This window comes from Schistocerca nitens, chromosome 1, assembly GCF_023898315.1.
Source record: "Schistocerca nitens isolate TAMUIC-IGC-003100 chromosome 1, iqSchNite1.1, whole genome shotgun sequence".
Classification (NCBI taxonomy): Eukaryota; Metazoa; Arthropoda; class Insecta; order Orthoptera; family Acrididae; genus Schistocerca; species Schistocerca nitens.
This window is the reverse complement of record NC_064614.1, coordinates 685,037,384-685,061,838: the sequence shown is the minus strand read 5'-3', so window position 1 is coordinate 685,061,838 and position 24,455 is coordinate 685,037,384.

The window sequence follows — 24,455 nt, the reverse complement described above, 5'->3', positions numbered from 1 at the left end:
TACCCGGCCTTTTCCAAGTATACCTTCTCCACTTGTGATTCGTAAACAGTGTATTCGCTGTTACTAGCTGAAACCTGTTACAGAATTCAATTAGTCTTTTCCTCTCTCATTCTTTGTCCCAATCCCATATTCTTCTGTAACCTTTGCTTGTACTCCTTCGCATACAACTGTATCCCAGTCCCCCATGACTATTAGATTTTCATCCCCCTTTACATACTGTAGTACCCTTTCAATATCCTCATACACTTTCTCTATCTCTTCATCTTCAGCTTGTGACGTTGATATATATACCTAAACTATCACTGTCGGTGTTGGTTTGCTGTCGATTCTGATGAGAACCACACTGTCACTGAACTGTTCCCAGTAACACACTCTCTACCCTACCTTCCCATTCATAAGGAATCCTACTCCCGTTATACCATTTTCAGCTGCTGTTGATATTACCCTATAGTCATCTGACCAGAGATCCTTGTCTTCTTTCCACTTCACTTCACTGACCCCTACTACATCTAGAATGACCTTTGCATTTCTCTTTTAAGATTTTCTAGTTTCCCTGCCACGTTCAAGCTTCTGAAATTCCATGCCCCAACTCGGAGAACGTTATCCTTTCGTCGATTATTCAATTCTTTTCTCATGGTAACCTCCTCCTTTGCTGTTTCCTCCCGGAGATCCGAATGGGGGGCTAGTCCGGAATCTTTTGCCAATGGAGAGATCATTATGACACCTCTTCAATTACAGGCCACATGTCATGTGGATACACGTTACGTGTCTTTAATGCAGTGGTTTCCATTGCCTTCTGCATCCTCATGCCGTTGATCACTGCTGGTTCTTCCTGCTTTAGGAGCAATTTCCTACCCCTAGGATAAGACAGTGCCCAGAACCTCAGTCCGCTCCTCCGGCGTCTTTGACAATGCCGTTGGCAGAATGAGGGTGACTTCTTATGCCGGAAGTCTTCGGCAGCCAATGCTGATTATTAATAAAAGTTTGAGCAGCGGCGGGATTCGAACCCGGGGCAGAAGACGTTTTGATTATATATTTAAGACACTGCCCCTAGACGGCCGGCTGGCATATCCATGTCAAATACACTCCTGGAAATTGAAATAAGAACACCGTGAATTCATTGTCCCAGGAAGGGGAAACTTTATTGACACATTCCTGGGGTCAGATACATCACATGATCACACTGACAGAACCACAGGCACATAGACACAGGCAACAGAGCATGCACAATGTCGGCACTAGTACAGTGTATATCCACCTTTCGCAGCAATGCAGGCTGCTATTCTCCCACGGAGACGATCGTAGAGATGCTGGATGTAGTCCTGTGGAACGGCTTGCCATGCCATTTCCACCTGGCGCCTCAGTTGGACCAGCGTTCGTGCTGGACGTGCAGACCGCGTGAGACGACACTTCATCCAGTCCCAAACATGCTCAATGGGGGACAGATCCGGAGATCTTGCTGGCCAGGGTAGTTGACTTACACCTTCTAGAGCACGTTGCGTGGCACGGGATACATGCGGACGTGCATTGTCCTGTTGGAACAGCAAGTTCCCTTGCCGGTCTAGGAATGGTAGAACGATGGGTTCGATGACGGTTTGGATGTACCGTGCACTATTCAGTGTCCCCTCGACGATCACCAGTGGTGTACGGCCAGTGTAGGAGATCGCTCCCCACACCATGATGCCGGGTGTTGGCCCTGTGTGCCTCGGTCGTATGCAGTCCTGATTGTGGCGCTCACCTGCACGGCGCCAAACACGCATACGACCATCATTGGCACCAAGGCAGAAGCGACTCTCATCGCTGAAGACGACACGTCTCCATTCGTCCCTCCATTCACGCCTGTCGCGACACCACTGGAGGCGGGCTGCACGATGTTGCGGTGTGAGCGGAAGACGGCCTAACGGTGTGCGGGACCGTAGCCCAGCTTCATGGAGACGGTTGCGAATGGTCCTCGCCGATACCCCAGGAGCAACAGTGTCCCTAATTTGCTGGGAAGTGGCGGTGCGGTCCCCTACGGCACTGCGTAGGATCCTACGGTCTTGGCGTGCATCCGTGCGTCGCTGCGGTCCGGTCCCAGGTCGACGGGCACGTGCACCTTCCGCCGACCACTGGCGACAACATCGATGTACTGTGGAGTCCTCACGCCCCACGTGTTGAGCAATTCGGCGGTACGCCCACCCGGCCTCCCGCAAGCCCACTATACGCCCTCGCTCAAAGTCCGTCAACTGCACATACGGTTCACGTCCACGCTGTCGCGGCATGCTACCAGTGTTAAAGACTGCGATGGAGCTCCGTATGCCACGGCAAACTGGCTGACACTGACGGCGGCGGTGCACTAATGCTGCGCAGCTAGCGCCATTCGACGGCCAACACCGCGGTTCCTGGTGTGTCCGCTGTGCCGTGCGTGTGATCATTGCTTGTACAGCCCTCTCGCAGTGTCCGGAGCAAGTATGGTGGGTCTGACACACCGGTGTCAATGTGTTCTTTTTTCCATTTCCAGAAGTGTAGAAAGAGACCTGAAACCGTTCCTCCAAAGTGTAATTATTACTTCAAAAATGTTTGTCTGTGTGAACTCTTGTTTCCTTACTTTTTCAGTCATCCTTGTACACAAAAGCAGCCATTGAAATATTTATTGCATTAAAAAATGCGATGCAGAAACCAAAGTGAAGAATGAATATTGGAATGAGCATTCTGAAGAAAAGGTTCGATAAAAATCATACTTTAGTCTCATATTACACAGGTTGTGTACTGTGTGTGGTCATAATCATCTGGTCATCATTTGAACACAATACCATGAAAAAACTCGTTCGTCTGAATATGTGTCTGTAGCTAGAGTCTGTTCCTAGAATTTTGCTAAGTACTCCGCCCCACGTATCCCCAAATGAACAATGCAGGACACCTCCTCAAATTCTTCATAACATTTTTTACATGTTCTAATTTTTTATTGTTTGCCTACTTGTAATATTTTTCCATGCTCTTAAGTTCACTCTAAGTGGTTTTTGGATTATTTAATGTGTGTCCCTCCCTGCCAACCTTTTTTTCTGCTAAGGGATCCCCAGGGACATCTTTCTTCGTCTTCCTCTTGTATATCTGTCCATATAACAACAAATTTGTCTACTTAATTTATGTATATACTCGAGTTAACTGCATTCCTGATGCAGGATTCACCGCAGTGCGTCGTTGTTCACATGCCGGCGAGATTAATCTACAGGCAACATTAGCGCGTCCGCGCAAGGCTATACTAGTGAAACTCCCTTCGGACAGAGCTGTGAGGAGGTTGCGCGCGCGCTATGAATACTTGAGGCGCCGCACGGGCAGCCAGAACACGTTCGCGGCCGTTCATTCCACATAACGAGCCGGCCTGAGAAACGCTACTATTGATCTCACAGCAAAACTGCGCGCTGTTCGTTTACAGCTGGCGCGCGGCTCTAGCACACGCAACTACAGCGAAATATATCATACATGCAGGCTGTCTGCCTTAGCTGCATTTATCTCGGCGTCGGCATAATTGTGAATTATAAAACAAGCGGGCAAGAAACGTTCTAAATATGGAATCGCGTTCTGTGCGTACTGGCTTCGTGTGGTGATGCTTTGTCTACATGTTCGTAGTATCCTGCGTTCCCTAACTGGTTTCTTCCTTCTTGTATTACTTCCACAGTCCCTTATACTTACAAGGGATGTGACAAGATACGCACGTAGCTCACATCCGTACATTGAAGTACGTTCTATAATTTATATAACGGTGGAGCAGATTAATAAACAGTTTTAATATCTGAGTAGGCTATTAGAGTTCTACAACATGTACCAAAGTAAATCGATGGCGTAATGGATATTTATTTACTCTCCACAATTACAAGCTGTTATCCGAAAAGTCAAAATAGATCATACAATCACATTTTATTCGTTAATAATTTATTAACTGACTATTATTTACTTTATTAACACCGGAGTTATTGTATGGATACAGCTTATAGTACAGTGATTGCATTTAATATTAAGAGTCCCTAATACAACTGTTAAGTACTAACTACTGTCAGATTTTATGAGTGAGTGCAGTAGACATATTAACCTATATATCTGCATTTGTTTCTCTCTTCTGTCCGCCTCCGTAGATGAGTACTCATAATGGCTGGTTGACATTTGTAAAACGCTAGATTCAGTTCTCGATACTGCCAGGAACTTTTTTCTGGGGTGGAAGGGGGGCGGGGGGAGGAGGGCTGTGGCTGCCTTCACTCAGATTTGTGATGCTAATTTAGTAGCTACTTGAAAGAGAAGTAGCAGCTCCAAAGTTTGGAAAACCGACAACGGACGAGAGAGCGGTGTGCTGATATCATTGTCCTTCATACCTCATCTGAATGACGGCAAATGGCAGAGGATGACAAGGTGGGCAATCAGCATCGCGCGATCATTTGGGTATGATTACAGAGCTATTATTATTTTTCTTTCTATTGGGCATTTCCTTATTCTCTCCAATTCTTCACCTTTATTGTTATTTTACACTAATTACAAAATCTTCTTCCTATCTAGGCTAAAACCTTCATCCACCAATATCCTGCAGTCTACCTAGAGGTTGCCATTCCATCTGTACCTTGGATGGACAATATTTCTTTTACCAACTTGTGATTTACTTCTTACGATTTTCACAATCTCCCATTCATCCATCTCGTCTATGTGTTTGTTACAGTAATGCTTTCTCTTATGTACCCACTCATCAATAGAGTCCACTTTACATCCTTTTCTAACGCTTTCGCTTCTCTCTCTATCTCTCAGTATGTTTCCTGTACTGCTTCACAGAGCTTCCATATGCGTGGTTTCAAAAAGTCTTTCTGTTTTTGATGTTTCTCGTCTTGTCTCAGCTGTATATATCACAACTGGTCTGATTACTGTTTTCTACATACTTGCCTTTGTATCTTTTCCTGTATGCTTGTTTTTCCGATGGTGAGATTTGAATACCCTGCCTCCTTGTTTGCTTTTGCTACTTGTTCTCGAACTTCCTTTTCGTCATTTCTACTGCTGGTTAATTCAATACCAAGATAATTATATGTCAGTACCTAATGAATAATTTTCCATCCACTTCCAGTTTGCATATAACTCCTTCCAAAGATGTGGTCATACATTTGCTTCATTTAGTGGATATGACCATATTTACGTGTTTGGCTGACACGTTAAATATACGTAAGAGTTTCTGCAAGCTATCTTGAGTGTTTTCCAGCAGATCTGCGTCGTCAGCATGATTTTTGTTTCTTCGTTCCCCATTCTATAACCAATACCCCAACCTATACCTTCTTAATCACATTTCCATGACTATACTAAAAAAATTGCGTGCTCGTTGAGTCATCTGGTCTTGTAACACTATTAACTGTTTTGCAGCAAATTTACCTTGAACCATTTTCGGCTGAATTTATTTGTTGAAATAAACCTCTTCAAATGTTTTTATTAAGTTGGACGGAATCCCCCTGTTATGGAGCAATTTTAAAACATCTGTTAACTGAATCATATTGGAAGCCTTCTGTAAACTAAAATAATAACACATAAAGCTGTTAGACATTATGCTTATGTTGAAATGCGTCCGCCAGTTTTCTGTCTGATTCGTTTCATGAGATGCTGTTTTCCAGTCAATGAAAATAATGAGTAGTAACTTCAAAGAGAATAAGAAATAATGGAAAACGAAATAATAAAAGCACCGCCAGATAACCGAATTCTTCTGTGACAAGAGAGGGACTCCTGAATGCAGCTGTTCCTTTATGCCCTCCGCAGGCGACAGCTGGGCGCCCACGACTACCATGATTTTTTTCACGTGGTGACTGAGTCAGTTAGGCTTCGACTTTTCTGGAGTGTGGAACTCTTGCTTGAGGAGAGTCATTTCACTCCACGGGTAAGAACCAACTTGCCACCTCGTCTGGCAGTTGCCACCTTGAGTCACACTCTGGCACAGGAAGTCACCCTCGTTCTGACAACGGACATGACGTTGGCAAAAGATTGCAGGCTAGTCCCACATTTGGTTACAGGGACAGGACTGCCAGGAGTGACGCGATTATCAGAAAATGAGCGAATAATCAATGAAAGGGACTGTTGATGATTGGAAACATGTTGTCTGGTCGGATGAGTCTCGTCTCAAATTGTGTCGAGCGAATATACTTGTATGGGTATGGTGACAACTCATGAATCCATGGAACCTTCGTGTCAGCAGGGGACTGTTCAAGCTGGTGGAGGAGGTTCTGCAATGGTGTGAGGGTGTGCAGTTGCAATGATACGGGACCCCTAATACGTCTAGGTACGGCTCAGGCAGGTGACAGACAAGAAAGCATCCTGTCTGATCACCAGCATCCATTCACGTCCATTGTGCATTCCGACGATCTTGGGCAATTTCAGCAGGGCAATGCGACACCTCACACTTCCAGAATTGCTACAGAGTGACTCCAGAGGCACTCTTCTGAATTTAAACACTTCCGCAAGCCACCAACCTCCCCAGACATGAACGTTGTTGAGCATATCTGGGATGCCGTGCAAGCCGCTTTGGCCGAGCGGTTCTAGGTGCTTCAGTCCGGAACCGCTCTGCTGCTACGATCGCAGGTTCGATGTGTGATGTCCTTAGGTTAGTTAGGTTTAAGTAGTAGTAAGTCTAGGGGACTGATGAACTCAGATGTTAAGTTCCATAGTGCTTGGACCCATTTGAGCCATTTGGGATGCCGTGAAACGTGCTGTTCAGAAGTAATCTCCACCCTATAGACTCTTACTGATTTATGGACAGCCTTGCAAGATTCATGGTGTCAGTTGCCTGCAGTACTACTTCAGACATTAGTCGAGTCCATGTCACGTCATGTTGCGGCACTTCTGCCTTCTCGAGGGGGTCCTACTGAATATTAGGCAGATGTACCAGTTTCTTTGCTCTTCAGTGTATAATAGCTTAAAAACATCATAGTAATATTGATTGGCAACTCCATGGAGTGATGTGTGCACAACGACCATATACATTAAATTAAAAGGAAGGTCAGCGTTGGACGTAGTATTGATGTTTTATTGGTAGCAGAATCAATTTTCGATCACATAGTGATCATCTTCAGTGCTGTACAAATTAAACTCAGACACTGGTATCAAGTTATCAGTAACCAAAACTGAGAAGCGACCACAATAACTCAACACAATAACTATTGTGATTGCATCTCAGTTTTGGTTATTGATAACTTGATACCAGTGTCTGAGTTTAATTTGTACAGCACTGAAGATGATCACTATGTGATCGAAAATCGATTCCGCTATCAATAAAACATCAATATTACGGCCAACGCTGGCCTGCCTTTTAATCATAGTAATATTTACAAACAGATGAATGCTCAGTGCAATTATTGCTTATGCTTCTTACTTGGTGGAAGTGTTGAGAGGCACTTTAAGATGGGAATACAATTAAAACACAGGCAGCAAAGTACGTAATGAATCTTCTAGGTATTCTGCTGCGTGTCCATTATTTGCAGAAAATATTCTGCCTGCCTATGCTCTGCCCCTATCATCATCCACAAGTCCCATTGTAGAGAGCTATGACCAAATTTCTGGTTGACGTTTACAATAAATAACCTTGTCGAATTCCTCCTTGCTCAGTGCAGTCGTCTCATCAGTTGAACACATGGTGTACAGATGACAATTACAATAGCAACAATATCACTGTTTGCCGAATACTTTTTCCAAATACTCACCGCTTGGTCATTGCTATTGCTGATACTGATGGCGGACGCCTTGTAGTGGTGCTGTTTGTATAAAATGCTACTCCAAGAGAAGTCTGCGGGCTCAGGAGACCCTCTGGCTTTTGGACCTCCGAAAACTCGAGCGCAGAGGGGAAGAAGAGACAGAGAGCGCTATTACATAAGAGACCAATTAGTAATCGATTAATATAATTGTTATCTTGTAAGGGCTCAAGGGTCAAGATCGTAAATTAGACATAAATTATCCTGGAACATATACTGTCGTACTGCTTATCAGTATCAAACACAGGTCTTAATGTGAGGAAGAAATTTCTGCGCATGTACGTTGTGAGGACAGAATTGTATGGTAGTGAAACATTGACCGTGGGAAAACTGGAACAGAAGAGAATCGAAGCATTTGAGATGTAGTGCTACAGAAGAATGTTGCAAATTAAATGGACTGATAGGATCAGGAATGAGAGGTTCTTCGCAGAATCGGCGAGGAAAAGAATATATGGAAAACATTGACAAGAAGTAGGGACTTGAAGGTACGCACTGCATAACGCACTGTGAACGTGTCCGCCAAGATACTCCTGTCTGTTGTGGAACATGTTTTATCTCGATTTTATCTTGTGGGAGAAAACGGTGGACAGTGTATCGAAGATATTTTGCGCCTGTTTCACGGCAATTAGAAACAGTTGTCAATTTTCTTTTTGTCTGGTTTTTGCCCACAGAATAACTGAAAACGATGTCGTCTGATTTTTACGTGGTTTTTGGCCCTAAGACAATTAAAAACCAATCTTATTTTGCTTTTTATGCGGTTTTTGTCTCCAGGAAAGTTAAAAACTCATGACATTTTGATCTTTATGTGGTTTTTGGCAACAAGACAATAAAAATCTATATCTTTTTGCTTGTTGTTTTTGGGACCAGGACAGTTAAAATCAGGTTTTTCACATCCGATGTGATACGACCTCGCTGTGGTGAACGGCTGTGCCACATTTGTTGACTGCCGAAATTGTGAGGTCACGCACATTGAACAGCACCTTTTATGGAACCACTAGTGAAACAACATGCAACTGGTTAAGTGTCTATCGCCAATTTACATTACTTTGGATAGTATTATTTCAGCAGCATGAAAGTACACAGTAAATCCGTTCACACATGGATCTGAATCTCATACTAGTATGCCAAGACAAGGGTGGGGGCGGGGGAGGGTGGTAGGGGTGGGTGGGGTCCTGAGATAACTAGGATTCATGATGATTACATGATAAATGCTAAATAAATACTAAATAAAGGGTGGACACTAAAGGCGGGAATGCTTGGTCAAAATTAGCAAACCCCTTTCACAAATCGGATCGGCGACAATAATTAGCACTCAAATAGGCTCGAATGATATTCAGAATTATTAAATTTGATCATCAGGGGTACCTTAATGTTGCACATAGCAGGTAACACCTACACATGGGTTAATATCATTCACAAAGAAAACACTCAAAAGGAAATAATATATCCTCATAAAATTGCTATCTGTGCACTAATATCTGTCTTTGCAAACTTGTAATGCAATTAGAATGTAACAAAATGCAATCTATGGATAATCTAACGCACCACTGATCTCTGACCATGTGGTCAGGCGCCATTCACAAAGAAACACAGTAAAAATAAGTAAATAAAATTCTGAGACAAAAGGTCCCTTGCTTTAGACATATTCTCTTAATTAACTTTCAAGTGTGTGAAAAACACAAGGAAACATAAATTACACAGGTTTAATACAGCAGGTGTCCTGGCGCTACCACGTGTGTGGGTGTAACTTACAACGTTTCCGTAAACAGGAGAATGGGGAAACAAAATTTTCTTAAATTAACGTTTGAATTTGTATTTAACACATGGAATGGCGGAAACGTTACAATTAACAGAAACGAAAGGTTCGTTCCAAGTAGCTGATTTGGCCTCAGTTACTCACATAACTGCTAAAATTTAAAACGATTCGTCAACTGATTAATTTACCGAGCGAGGTGGCGCAGTGGCTAGACACGGGACTCGCATTCGGGAGGACGACGGTTCAATCCCGCGTCCGGCCATCCTGATTTAGTTTTTCCGTGACTTCCCTAAATCGCTCCAGGCAAATGCCGGGTTGGTTCCTTTGAAAGGGCACGGCCGACGTCCTTCCCCCTCCTTCCCTGATCCGCTGAGACCGATGACCTCGCTGTCTTGTCTCCTTCCCCCCCCCCCCCCCCCCACAAAAAAACTGATTAATTTCATTCAAAATTAGAATGAAAACTCTGTACAATTTTTATCTGACTATTCCTGCCTGGGTGTAAAATACGCCGTTAGCAATTCGTCAATAACTGACTACTCACGAGGAATTTTAACTGCCACGCTGAATGAACACTCACTTAGAAAAGATCTGATTATTATCTCCTGTATAAAAAGTAAATTTTCTTTTAAAGCAATATTTGTACCTTAAGTAAATTCTATCTGTGGGTGTTTGCGTCTAATCGAATTTTCAAGTCAACATAATGCTACCAAATTTTGATGAGCTACAAAGGAATTCTTGTTAACATTGATCAATAGGATACAGTGTCAAACCCCTTGAAACAAAGAAAAGCTACTATTTGAATTAGTTATTATGAAACTAATGAAATTTCACTAGTGAATGAAGGCAGTTGCTTACATGTTTGGCTCAAGATACCGAAGGTAAGAGGACAATAGTCGGTAGTAGCTTTCTTTCGTCCACTAAAGATATTCTAGAGTTCACCGGTATTAGATGAATCACATCCTTCCTTTGATTTTCATAGAATTATAGTTCAAGTTTGGAACAAAGGATAAAACTAATAATTATCACTGTCCAATGAAGTACTCGTAAACCATGATTTTGTAAAGATATGGATAAGTCCATTTGGAGGCGTTACACATCCTCCTGAACAGCAGTGCCAACGCACGATCTTAGTGACTTTTGTGCTGTCATTCACCGATATCAGGCTGTATTATTGTCATTGTAAAAGTCACAATTTTGATAAATGTTTGATAATCACAATGTGAAACACTAGTTGAGTATCAATACTTCTCTGTTAGTGTATGGGACATAAAAATTTTCATAAAACTTATTACAGTTTTAAAAGGAACAGCTGCTCTAACTTTCTGATACGTTTGCTCAAAACAGTACACAAATATCACTACTGTAGTTTCATACAAAAGTACAGTCCATTGCAATAGAGTTAAAAATGATAAATAGTACTATATTGAAAATGAAATTATAGCTCAGTTTCTTAAGCTAGTATCTTCATTATTAAAAATTATTTACAATTCCACGATGGCATCATCCTCTTAGCATGTTTCTGTCTAAAAATAAGAAATTACCCATCTCCAACAGTTACATTACATTGAATAAGTTAGTGCATTTGTAATAAACAAAACATAGAGAAATCAAAGAATTTTGGCCTGGTTTTACACAGTAATTATCCTTGTACAGTGTTGTATTATTGTACAATTTGGACTTTTACCAAGAAAGACATTTACAGAAAATTTATAGAGCTATGAAGTTTCTTCCACGTTTGTTGTTGTTGTGGTCTTCAGTCCTGAGACTGGTTTGATGCAGCTCTTCATGCTACTCTATCCTGTGCAAGCTTCTTCATCTCCCAGTACCTACTGCAACCTACATCCTTCTGAATCTGCTTAGTGTATTGATCTCTTGGTCTCCCTCTACGATTTTTACCCTCCACGCTGCCCTCCAATGCTAAATTTGTGATCCCTTGATGCCTCAAAACATGTCCTACCAACCGATCCCTTCTTCTAGTCAAGTTGTGCCACAAACTTCTCTTCTCTCCAATCCTATTCAATACCTCCTCATTAGTTACGTGATCTACCCACCTTATCTTCAGCATTCTTCTGTAGCACCACATTTCGAAAGCTTCTATTCTCTTCTTGTCCAAACTAGTTATCGTCCATGTCTCACTTCCATACATGGCTACACTCCATACAAATACTTTCAGAAACGACTTCCTGACACCTAAATCTATACTCGATGTTAACAAATTTCTCTTCTTGAGAAACGCTTTCCTTGCCATTGCCAGTCTTCCACGTATGATACTAATAATTTCATTCGTTACACATTCATCAGTTTACCTAGGTAAAGATAAAGTCATGTTAAGTTAGCTCAATGCTCTGTTTTGATCAAAACTTTCTTAAATTCAGTATTAAGTAATTTACTTTAATAACAGTGTTATGCAAGAGCACATTTATCACAGATGTCTAAAATTTTCGTTCAGAAAATACATGAAATTTACATTACAGTAATGTGTTCTGCTAAAATCACTGTAATTTTAACTATCCTGTTATAGTTTCATTCAAGTACATACAGTTATGATTACATGATTTTAATATGTGAAGTTCAACAGTTTACACTTATGAAATGGATAGTATTTGACAGACGTCTTCTTAGACAAATGGTTGGAGAAGGTGGATGGTCACTTAGACCGTGCACCAAGGGAAATGGCAAAAGAAGTCATACATCGTAAAGGCTCAGCACTCTGCAGATACCGAGGTGTAGGATGGGTTTTCCTCCCATCGACAGCTTGTTTCGTCTCAACAGATTTATCCACGTTATGACTAGTTGCTGTCATCGCTTGCCACCATCCATAGAGAGTATATAAGATTATGCAAGGGCATTGATATATGGACAGCATTTTCACATCTTATGGTCTGAAAGGGAGCAGGAGCTAACATATTAAGTCACATAGACGCAGCACATGAACTCATTGATTTGTGCACTTCCTGGCATTGTCTATATTACCATCGGATTTTATTTATCATTGTATTACACTGCATCACACATACCATTATACATTAAAAAGTTTATTTCACGCTAACTTGCACAAGGGTCAGGTTATACAGAACATTGTGGGTTGGTCCCAAGCGGGCTGGCTGTGAAGTCTGAATTGTTCTTGCTGGTGTTCTCCAAACACAGTCTGCCAACAATCACTTCAACTTCACTGTGCTTCACCACCATCTGCTTAAATCGATCATAGGACGTGTCAACTGCGTGGCGCACTGTAATCGCCACTATAGATAAGCCACTCACGTATGACTTTTCACATCCACACTAGTAACTTTATTCCATGTCAGACTAAAAGCCCATGTCCACTACTGAAATATTACTTTCTGTTTAACATGTTTACAGTGTCGCACTTCATTCAGCCTTATAAAATGGTCCAGATAGTTTGTGTTCAGTATCTTACTAGTTCACTGTCTGTATACTTGTGATCAAGCTGTGAGGTTAACCCTACGTATTAACAATTTTTGTATATAATTTCGCGCTATACATAGCGATCAGTGCTTGTTCTTTTTTCTCAATTACATCTGCTGCACAGAGGACATTGATGATCATCAAACTTGCCAGTTTAATTGGTATACTTTAAGCCAGGTTTGCATATAATTTGTACAGTGTTAATCATGGACTGTGCTGACAGAAGCCAAGAATAACTTCATCATCTTATCCCCAAGAATATGTACCAATTTACCTGTGAGCCTCAGATATTTACTTACAAACATAAAGAATACTGTCCCCTCTGCTAGTTTTAATTGCAGGAAATACGTCGAATTTCTGCTCACTGCATTATGAGGAAGTTCTTTTTTTGAACAATGCACATCTCTTCATCTACCTTACATTCATTTATGAACTAAAGACAATAATCACCGTATTGTGCTCTGTCTCTAAGTCTCTGATGTGTGTATCTTTTACTGAATATGTTAGTGTCAAGTCCAACCACACACAAAAACCTGTTATTCCCTATTTTTTCATGGAACAGGATTCCTACAATGTAGTTTAAATTACGGTCAAATCTATGACTTCCTCTTAAAATTACTATGCATATTCTTGCACAACTATTATGAAAAAAAAATCTTAAATCTAAAAAGAATGCTTTTATACGCATAAAAAATCTATTCTACAGGAAATATATACCAATTAAGGCATATTTGTACTAAACCATTCCTTAATATATTAGGTAAACATTCACATGAAATAATGTATATTACTGAGAAAATACACATATAACACATAAAATTAACAAGCCTTGATTACTCAACAGTACATCAAGAGTAATCTCTCCCAAGTTCCTGAAAGGGATATAGTCCTTTTATTTTGTTGGGTTTTGGTAAAACCAGCGAGGAACTGTTTCCATATTGTACTTGTATGAGATTATATCTTCCATTTATGATAATTGCCACTTCTTATTTTTCTGATGCATAAGGAAGACTTAAAATGTGTCTTTAAGAGTACAAGGTCGCCTATGACATCTTGTGGGTTTGACCGAGATGCTTATAATGCTATTCTTTGCACAATTTTTCTGCATCCTTGAGTGCAAAGGGAGTTTGCCTTACCTTGTCTTCCCAGGCTACGTTATCGCTAGAAAGTTTCAGCAGTTGGTCTACCCACTCACTGTCTCCTTTTACCTTTTCTATGTTTTAAGCTGGAGTGAATGTAGTTGAGCTAATTGGCAAATGATTTGCTGTTTTTCAAGATGGCCAAGATTGTAAACCCATTATGTCCGTTGCCTAGCTGTGACAATTCTAACAAAAAGATTAAATTCCCTAGATATCCTCAACACTGTGTTCACTGAAGGATGAACTTAAGAGATTAGCATATGACCGATTCTTGTTCTTTCAAAAATTCCTTCGTTTTTCCCAGTAAAACTGGTCACATTGTCTGACAGTATGATGTTGACTTTCCCATCAGTTACAAAGCAGTAATAGATGATATGCCTAATAATGCGAGTTGCTGCTGAGGATCTGACGGCATACAGTTGCACATATTTGGAGAACATATAATAAATGGCTAAGATAAATTTGACAACACCAAGACTTATAGGCAGAAGTCTTGCAAGATGTACTTATATTATGTTTAATAGTTTTGTAGGGAGAATAGGGTGGGGTTCTCTCTTCCTTGTGGTATTGGTGGAGTTAGTCTTTTGACACATCATACAGGTTTTGCGTGTTCTGTCTTGTGTTCGGGAAATAACAATACAAGCTCATTTTCTTCGAAAATAATGAACCTTAAAGGCCCAAAGAAAGTAAGTACGACAAATCAACTTATCTTTACAGGACTCTGGTATACATACACACCAACTGGAAGAAACGAAGTTACCTCTGTAGAATAAAAACTATGCTGTATTGAAAAACGTTTCACAATATTACCATCTGGCTCCTGAGCTAACTTGAGTTTTGCATTACTGTATTTAGTTTCAGCATCCTGCAGCTCAGCCATATTGTGACACATGTCAAGGAAACTACTGTCTTTTCCTGGTGTCTGGTATTAGTAATATACAAAATTCAAAAACTTGTTCTAATGAATCAGAAAATTCAGGAAGGTCATGAGGTAGACAGGATTGTCCTTCCCTCTGATATATATATGATTTCATACTCCTACTCTTGAAGTAGTAAGAACCATCGAGCAAGTCGTTTTTATAATAACTCACAGGACATAAGGAAATGAAGAGACTGATACTAACAAAACTCTTTAATGTGCTTCCCATATAAAGAACTACTAAATTCTGTAAAGGCCCAAGCTATATCTAACGCCTCTAATTCTGTTACTGAGTAAGCTCAATTACATTTTAACAGTCTTCTGCTTGGAAAACTTATGACACGGATTTCCTGGCTGTCCTTGTTAATTTAATGCCATTGAAACAAACAAGCCCTCCGCCCTGGAGAGGAAGCATTGGAGGCAATGCAAAATTCCTCGGACTTATCAGGGTGGTGTAGTACTGGAGAACTGCCAAACCTTGTTTTATGTTATTATAATCCTGACATTGCTTACTCCATACCCAGCAATAATTTTTCTTTGACTGGTTTGGCAGACCATTACTATTTAGTATCTGGTCAGACAAAAATCTTCTACAAAAGAATGCTAAACCTAGCAAAACATTCAATTGGTCTTTAGTTGTTTGGCTCAGAAAATTTTTTATAGCTTTGATTTTGTTAGGGTCATGTGTAATGCCCTCAGGGGAAATGATGATTTTGTTTTGGTCCTCAGTCCAGAGACTGGTTTGATGCAGCTCTCCATGCTACTCTATTCTGTGCAACCTTCTTGATCTGCTAGTAACTACTGCACCCTACATCCTTCAGAATCTGCTTAGTATATTCATGTCTTGGTCTCCCACTATGATTTTTACCTTCCATACTACCCTCCAATACTAAATTGGTGATCGCTTGATGCCTCAGAACATGTCCTACCAACCAATACCTTCTTCTGGTCAAGGTGTGCCACAAATTTCTCTTTCCCCAATTATATTCAGTACCTCCTGAAACTGGAGTGGTTGAAGTAAAATCGTAAGCTCGATAATATTACTAGTGACATCACAGTAAGAGAGGAAGCAAATTTTAAACCGTACCAGTAGACCGTGCATGCTCAGAGAGAGAAGAGCTACGTAAAACAGTGTCAAAGTTGGCGAGAGGAACGGATTGATTAAGTAAAGGGAAGTTTGTGTGTAGTAGGGGCAAGTTAATTAGGAATTGGAAGAAATTGAATGTAAAGTCGCAAGGGAGGATGAGACGTTTAACTACTGGCAACCAATTCCGAGCAAGCAGGGGCAACGTGGACTGCCAGCTGAAATCATAGGGGTTCGTTCGCATGAAACAGTGTAAACAATAAATGCCTAGGTGTGCAGCAATAACTCAGCGAAGACTCAATTGTCAGGAGCCTGTGTCGGTATGGGAGAAATTTTATTGGAAGAGAAGGGAAAGTACCAATAACATATACCAGTGATTACAAAGACAGTAGGAAAAATAAGCTTATGAAATCCTTTTGAAGGTGGTAGTGAAATATCTGCCGTCTGGGACGTTGCTTACAAAAAGTGCGAAGGAATTAGCAACTGGCCTGTGCTGTCGTTGATAAAGACGAAAGTTAATGGGGCAATTGTTAGAACAATGTAGATGAAGCGCGTCCATCTTGACTCTTCCTGTCAGGGCCTAAGATTTGAGTGGGACGTCCTGGTCATCCCCAGGCTGTCAGTATATATCATCCTGGATAACTTCATGAAGGATGTCACGCTGTCGTCGATTTAGGAAGAGGAGAAATAACATTAGGGAAACTTTCTTGTTTATGCCTCATATTTGAGAAACCAGTTGAATGACAGGGAGCAGCGGTGGTGTAATGCAGGTGTAGTTAGTCAGTCAGCTAATGAATTTTTCGTTTGGAGGGTTGTAAGTTAACACTGAGTGAAGAGACTGACCAAGAAATACAGTAAAAAGTCAAAGCTGTGACAATTATTAACGAATGGGTGGAACTACTTAGGATTCCAAGGAGTAATGTTTAGTGTTTAGGAGCCATCAAAAATTTACAGTATAAATTAAAGGTGAAGGAATACACGATAATCTTTATGAAACGGATTCCTTTAAGTTTCAAAGATATAGTTTTCGGAGAGAGTCAGTCCAGGCGCGAACAGCGAGTTACTGAGCCATGTATCATCTCATACAGTAGCTCAGCAGCTCTATCTTTGTGATATCCAAGAAGGATGATGCCACACGGCTCGTATTAGACTATCGAGAGATCAATAGTACCACTGCGCCAGAGACAGACTGGCCAGAGAATCTTGAAGAGTTACTGCAGAAATTCCCCGGAGCACGAATTTTCTCCTCAGTTGGCCTCTGGTCGAGCTACTGTCAGAACGAGCTCAGTCCACTATGCTGTCAGTACACTGTGTTCCTCTGTTCCGGGAGATGTTATCATTTTAGGCGACTCCCACTTAAGTAGCACATCTCTTCAGAGTCTTTGATTTGTTGAGTGGATACCACACTGGATAAATTGCGTCTGTTCACAGTCACATGGTATACAGACAACATACTCACAGGTAAGAAGTCTTAAAAGGAGCAAAATTTTCTCCTCAACGCAATGCAATGTGCTTTTCAAAATTACAGTATTACCTGTAGAAATCTTGTTTTGGTACCCGCGGAGTCATGTATCTGGGACACGTCATTACCTGTGAAAGGATCTCATCAGATCCAACTGAAATCAAGACAACAGGGAAATCACTTGTGCCGACTGCCAAGAGACAGTCACGGGGATATTTGAGTCAAACAAACTTCTACAAATGCTTTATGTCGGTGAATTTCTTGTCGATCCCTCTACTTTGCAAGCTCACATGCAATAGAACGCCCTGAGCTTGCGATGAACAGGCAGAAGCAGAATTTCAGTGTTTACAAAGAGCACTTCTCGCTATCCTGTGCAGTGGCGAATGGCATGGCTGTCTTCCCTGGCGCCAGCACTCTAGTTCTTGGGTGTTCCACAATGCTCCACGATGCAGTAAGCATTACGTGTTCACTCTACACCGTCTTCGTTCTCTTGTCCGCACCAAAAGCGTTTCTACACTAACTCGTGCTTTCAGAAATATTCACATTATTCATTGGGAGTGTACTGCGGCAGCCTTTATGTACCAACGTAGTGCATTAATTGGCCTGTTCATTTTGAGTGTAGAATTATAGAACTGTTGATACCCCAAGTCACAATTTTCAACCTGCAACAAATCATTTACTTGGCTTGTTACAAAGGGCCTAGAGAACTATCGATGCTGTAGCACAGATAAAGAGTCTACTGTAATTCAGTTATGAATTACAGTAGATGCTTTATCTGTGCTACAGCATCGATAGTTTTCTAGGCCCTTTGTAACAAGCCAAGTAAATGATTTGTGTAGTATAGCAAACACTCTCGGCCTATTGGTTTTGATGCCCGTCAATAACTCCGCCATCTATCTGACTATAATATTCAGTTTTCCTACCAGTGGCTTCCGAGTGCTTCGCTTCAAATCTATCCCCTACATTTTTATCAAATATTTCCTCAATGTGCCGAGAGAGCTTGTTCCTATAACTGGTCTATCTATTCACTTACTTGGTCGCTCCCTTTACCGCAATGCAAATCACGTGACCTATTCACATAATTTGTTAAATTTGTGAGTAGAAGACTGAAATTACTAATAATTATCCGGTTACATAACCAGTGTAACACCGTTTCCTCAGAAGATGAAATAACTGAAATCGGTCATTGACAAAATGCTTAAGGATGGAATTAGTAGATATTCTCGGTCTACACATTTTGCCATCTACGTTTTCCTAAATGGATGAGAAAATTTGACTTGTCAGAGTAATTTAACAGTGCAATCTGTTGCCCAATTTACAGTCTTGTTTCTCTTAGTTCCAAAAGAGTGAATTTTTCACCGCTCTGGGTATAAACTAGGTCTCTAACCAGATTCCAAGACTGAAGACTCCAACCCAAGTACAGCATTTGCTGCCAATTGGAATCCATCCGAGAGCAACTGGATTACCTTTCAGCACCCAACAAGAGTTGCAGTCTTTTTCTTCTGTTAGTATTTTTTCAGGTATCAAATTAAATTTCATTTATCACTATCTAGATGACTTTGGTTTCTTTGAGCACATTCGGTAGACTGTGGAGGTGTTACGGCAGTTGAGGAAGGTGGGGTTCTAAGATAAACATTGCTCGGTTGCAAATACCATTTTAGGGACATTTGGTTTCTCATCAGGGTATTGGTGTTGATCAGAGTCGCACTGAGGCTACTTACAACTATCAACATCTAAGAGTGCCAAGGCCGTGGGACGTTCAACTGAGTGATTAATTTTTTTTCAGAAGTTCATATCTAACGTTCCCAAAAATGCAAGTCTGATAATGAATTAATAAAGAATAAAAGGAAATGTGACGGGCACGTTTCACATCATTCTGTCTTGGAGGGACTTAAGAGCACTTCCGCAACAGCACCTATATTAGCGACTCTTAACCCCCCAAAGGAATTTTTAGTTCAAAGAAATGCCTTATATGTCAGATATAGCAGCCGTTCATTTACAGGAACTCCTATCAGAGAGACGCCCGACGGAATGTATCTCTCATGCTCTGTCACCATCAAGAGCTAATAAATTTGCGAATAGAAAACTTTTGCAGTTCTTTCTGTCCTTGAGAAATTGTGTATCTGGACTACAGACCATTTGAAATGAATAACCAGTCCTTAATTAGCTGTTAGGAAGACGGAGGAGGACGAGATTCATTTCCAGATAGAATGTCTGGATATCTGCCTTCCAGTTTAGAGCATGTTGCATGCGAGGGGCCAGATAGTGTTGTTAGTCACGTTCTGAGCCGTGTGTTTGGGGAAGAAGAGAGTGAACTGATCGGTGAGCAGACAGCTAAAGGAAATGATCATCAGCAACTGGAATACGTTAATACAGTACTCACGCATTTGCCTCTGTTACTTAGACACTGCTGAACACGAAGTATCTAGTCTCAAATTAAGGGAAGATAAAAGCTAGAGAAAGAAGTAATCCCCATTATTTAAACGGAGAAAGTCTTTGTTGCCCAGCGAGAGGAAACATCCGGATTGAGGTAGTTTTGCCCTCAGAATTAGTAACCCTTCCACGTAAGTATTACCACAAGCCACCAGTAGACGGTCATTTGGGGATAGGTAAAACCTGGAGAAAAATTCGATACAATTTCATCTGGCACAGGTTGGATAAGGAGACCACGCAACACGTCCAGTATTTTAAGGCCGGTGTGCTTACAAGGCTGCAACGAGTACTCGGTGGCTATTATTAGTTTCAGAACTTGTGACGTCACCCGTGGAAAGGAACATAGATTGCGATAGGGCCTCTTCTGCTGTCATGAGAGAAAAATAGGCTCATACTTATGTGTGCAGTTGCTATTACCCGATATTAACAGTGCATCCGCAGCACAGTGCTACAGTGCAAGGGATCATTTGTTGTCTACGGTCCTTGTTTGGTAATATGCAGTCACTAATGGTACCACAGCATTTACATGTAGATTTTTATGGTTTTATGTTATGAAGAGTATGTTGCATATGCTAGTACGAGTATGACACCATATTTCGACCCTTTCACGGAGATCTGCACTTACAGCGAGCCACCATCAAGATCGTTCCCGTTGAGACCTGTCTTTTCATTGGTTGTCCTCCGCCTTTAATACCGCATTACATGAAATACACCAGCGATTTCCTGTCATCCTTAGGCATACGTAGAAGCTCTGTTCACCATTAGCAAATTTATGGTCGATCGATCAATTTATGCCCTGAAAAATCGATGCAGCAAGAGTTCGCAACATATGGAAGCAGATAAGAGCTAATATGATATTAAACCATGATAGATAAAAACGGAGATATAACCGAGGGAGGCGGCCGACAGACTTCAAACCTGGCTGCGAAATTTTCAAGTAATGGAGGGGGACGGGAGGAAAAATGAGTGGGGAAATTGCTGCCCACTTTTACTATGCTAGTCTAGGTCCTCAGGTTTGTAACTTGAATTACCTTGCTGATCAAGAACCCTCGGCCGAGTAAAATCTTTCGTGTCAATTTATAACAAATCAAACGTTGGACTGTTCAGCCTTAGGATAAAAGAGCTATATCGTAAGAATTAAAATTAATTTTAAACGTATGTAACTTTGTGAGAGACTGTATCTATTAGTATTAATACCGATGTTAATTACCCTTTTCATTGACCTAGCTGAAGAGATAAATGAAAGCCACATGGCAAGCGGTCAATTACTAACTGATTTTACATTGCGTATGATCTAACGTGGTTGCGCTAGCAGAATTTTGGTTCTCTTTATTGCCATAATAGCCTAGTTCGACAATAAGCATGGTCATGGCAGCTGAGAAACACTATTTTCTTCATCATCTGAATGGTTATCTTCTGAATTGTTACGATGAGATTTGTAAGCGGTCTGTATGAGTTCTACTCTCTCAATTATTTTGTGCGTTGGTATATCAGAATAAGAGTTTTATTTTGGATAACTCTTACGTCTGTACACGTTGTTAAATCATTTTTAAGGAAATAGACAAGTCTAAGCACTACATTTTACAACCTCATGTAACAATCCCTCAGTTGTGTGCAGTGGTAAAACATATGTTCATTCAGACTCTATCATTGTTCTTTATGGAACAGAATACTGATAAGGTGCAAATCTAAAGTGTGAGTGTCTGAGAGATCTAGGGATCAACAATTTTGAACTGGTGGGGAGAGTGGGAGGTACAAATCGGAAATGGAGACTAAGAGAACAATACAGTAAGCAGACTCAGAAGGATGTAGGTTGTAGTGGGTACTCCGAGGTGAACAGGTTTCCACAGGACAGAGTAACCTGGAAAGATGCATCAAACTAGACTTAGGACTCAACAACACAACAACAACATATTAAGAAAGTCACTAAACAAACTACAATAGTAGTAATAATCATAACAATAGTATTAAATAATGCTTGTGTAACTATTCAGCGTCCGCCGCGATAGCTGAGGGGTCAGCGCGGCGGTCTCTCCCGCCAAGAGGCCCGGGTTCGATTCCCAGCTGGGCCAGAGATTTTCTACGCTCAGGGAGTGGGTGTTGTGTTGTCCTAATTATCATTTCATCATCAGTGGAAGGCAATAGGAAACCACCACTGGAATCACTTCCGTAGACGCTCATGCGGTGGACGTCTCTGACTAGGCTTACCCCATGACAAGACCTGCCGTAAGGCAGAACACAGAGTTTTTTCAACTATTCTGCTTGTACTAAATTGGCTGTTGTAACAGAGAAAATCAGAGTGCTAGCTTGTGAAGTGTGAAGCACATCCTGAATTTAATATGTACGGTGGCACATTCAGCTAGATTTCTTGACACTTTCTCACAGCGATTTAGGCGAATTCAACTCTAGTTTCTCTCTCTGCCTCGAGAAAACCTTACACAATTCTGGAAACACACAGAACGTATGTTGTGACTGACCCTTGCCGGGCCGGGCTCCCTCTTTGAATTCCCGCCTCGCGCGTCTTTCGTACGTCACTTCTCGCGGCTCTGAGCTCGTGGCTCCAGGTGGCGTGGTGGAACCGGGCTGGGCGGCGAGGAGCGGCAGCGGATCGGACACTCAGTTGGTGTCTTGAGGCCGGACTGGAAGGTTAGCTGACAGGGCTCGTGGGCGGTACGTGCCGTTCAGCCCAACTTGACGCCCCAGGACTGCGTGTTTGTGTTGTCATCATCAATTCATTATTTTCATCATCATCATGATTCGTGACATTGGCCAGATCGGTTTGTGCAAAAATTGGTGTGTGCGAGAATTGGGACTTTGTACGGGCGCTGATGACCGCGCAGTTGAGCACCCCACAAACCAAACATCATCATCATCAGCCTAACTTTAGGTGCCATGGAGAGATTGATAGCCTCTTAATGGTTTTGTGTGTTTAATAGTTGTAGACAAGGGGTTCACCTAAAGACATAGTATCGAACTCATTAGGATGGCCATATGTTGCTCAGTTGTGTATGAATCACACATGTCATACTGATACTTCACCTGTACTTGTGAAAATACAGCCGTTTTATAATAACTGACGCATTTGAGGTTCACGGGAGGTAAAAAGCAAAGGGTTACAAAACTTTTAAGTGTGACTATGCTCTGAAGGTAACTTACGTATTTATTCACGAGCATATGTAAGCTGAAGCGTAAAAGAAATTTATTCCCTGTCTCAGATGTAACTGTTCAACTATCTGATATTTAAAAGTTATCATGGAGTGAATTTTTATCATCTTTTATTTCCTTATTTCCCTTTTGTTGCAAGTTGGTTTTCAGTACTAATTATTTGTTGTCTTCGTTTTTAAACGGCGTTTTTGAGCTGTTACGCATACACGTTTACTTACTAAGTCACTTCAGTGTTTTCTATGGTATGCGTTAAGAGAATTTTCACTGCCTGTCTGACAGCAGTTATATCAATCTCTGCACACCCGTTTTCTTATTAATTACTTAACTGCTCATTGGGATGAGACTTAAGGACATTTGATCTGTCTGTCTGAAGGCAGCTCTATAAATTTATGCATCTGTTTACTTTATTAAGTTATCTTGATGTACTTGGTGGTGTATTTTAAGAAATCTTTTTCCTACTTGTCTTGAGGCAGCTGTAAGTTATTCTGTCTTCCTGTATCTCTAACAAGTTTTTAACCTTTTGAGATGAGTTATGCTTCTACGTTGTATTAAATAAACCTCTGTTTCCAAATATTAATTATGTGTTCATTCGTTGATGCATTTTCTTCAGTTGTGGTTCGTAAAGGTAGAAATTTAGAGTCTGAGATCTAAGATCCGCTGTCAGACAGTTTTTTGTCATTAATTAAGGGCTTACTTAATCGCCATTAAAGTAAGGTGTGTGATTTCTTAAATCTACGAAGTTCAGAGTGTTGTTTGTAATCCTATCAATTGGTTCTATCTGAATTCAGTTTTCTCCTGATATAAATACGTTTTAATAAACAATGTCGACCGATGTGAACCCCAACATGTTCAGGCTTTCCATTTAGTTTCCTGTTTGTCTGCTTGAGGTTCGATTGGTAGCAGAGCGTGGTTTCGACCCACAGACTTCTGAGTTATGGGCCCAGCACACTTCCACCATTCAAACTAGGGGAAAAATTGTTAATATACTCCCCCAAGGGCATCTATATATTGTAATGAAGGAAACAGGTGGGAAAATTCATGGAGCTGCCTTCAGGCAGACTAGCTAGTTTCCTTATATGTCGCCCCAATGAGCGGTAAAGTAATTAATAAGAAAACGAGAGTCCACAGATTGATATAACTACTTTCAGACAGGCAGTGAAAATTCTCTTAACGTATACCCTAGGAAACACGTAAGTGATTCAGTAAGTAAACGTGTATGCATAGTGGCTGAAGAATATCATTTGAAAAGGAGAACAGATAATTAGTACTGAGAAACAACTTGCACAAATGGTAAATAAACAAGTAAATAAAAGTTGAGAAAGGTCACTGCAT